This window comes from Trichechus manatus, unplaced genomic scaffold, assembly GCF_000243295.1.
Source record: "Trichechus manatus latirostris isolate Lorelei unplaced genomic scaffold, TriManLat1.0 scaffold00049, whole genome shotgun sequence".
In the NCBI taxonomy this organism is placed as follows: Eukaryota; Metazoa; Chordata; class Mammalia; order Sirenia; family Trichechidae; genus Trichechus; species Trichechus manatus.
The window spans coordinates 2159558-2160570 of NW_004443985.1; the positions used below are offsets into that span (position 1 = coordinate 2159558).

Below are 1013 nucleotides of genomic sequence, written 5' to 3' on the forward strand. Positions count from 1 at the left end.
ATGAGAGTTTGTTACTATCAATTATCATCAAGGTAAAGCACCCAGCATTCTGCCTGGAACATATACGGCAGCTACGGTCACTACTAAAATGGCCTACACAACGAGGAGTGTTTAAATAATAGCTACTTTACCTAGCGCAGCCCCATTTTCTGGTGCCAGAAATTGCCTGAAATTCATTGTGGCATGTAACTAAGTGCACTGCAGAGTTCTGTTGGAACCACACTTTTTTTTTTTTTTTTTTACATATAGTAACTGAGATTTTTAAAACATTGAAAACTATAGACTCACTAGCAAAATGCAATCCAAAGTGTTTCCCAACAATGGGAAACAGAAATACAACGGGCAGAGGGACAGTGCCCTGCCTTTGCCCCAGGGGGGTCCAACACTGAGCAAATACGGCATTTTTCACCCCTGGGATTCTTTGTCTCTGGAAGCTCTACTTTAATCCATACGCTGTGTTAACTAGAAAATCTATTTCTACGTCTTTGTAGTAGTTAACGCTAATCTTGTGATACAGAGGTCATAAAAAGTTAATAAAATGCTAGATGCCTTCAGCCAACCTCACTCTTGATGTATTTATTTAACTTTGCCTCATTCCAGAAACGATTTAAAGTATTTTACTTTGGCGGCATATTCAGTCTCCAACGTTAACCAGCTAATTTTCTGTCCTATAAGAAGGTCAAGCTCTGTTCAGTATTTGATGCAAAACAAAACACAAGAAAATTCCTCTTCCTAGCCACTGAGGAATGGACTATTGAGTTAATCAAATAAAACAAGAAAAAATGAAATCAAGAGGCATTCTCTTTTGAGTGGGCATTTCCTGCGTGTGTGTGTTTGTGTGTGGTTTGTTTGTTTAAACTGGACATTAGTTAAGGATCTAAAGTTAATTTTGGACTTTAGCTGGTTCAATAGTGGGTGTAACACAGGCAGTTAACAGGTTAAGTAAATTTGCAAGTGTGGTAATCACCTTGGCCAGGAGGGAGTGTGCAGGGCTGGCTGGGAAACAGCTACAC

The 1013-nt window shown here is 39.4% G+C and overlaps 1 protein-coding gene across 1 annotated transcript in view; it reads right to left on the minus strand.

Annotated features, from left to right (window-relative positions):
- Positions 1-1013, minus strand: part of CTDSPL (CTD small phosphatase like) — a 36497-nt gene that overhangs the window by 14331 nt on the left and 21153 nt on the right. The gene's annotated exons all lie outside the window — the stretch shown is intronic.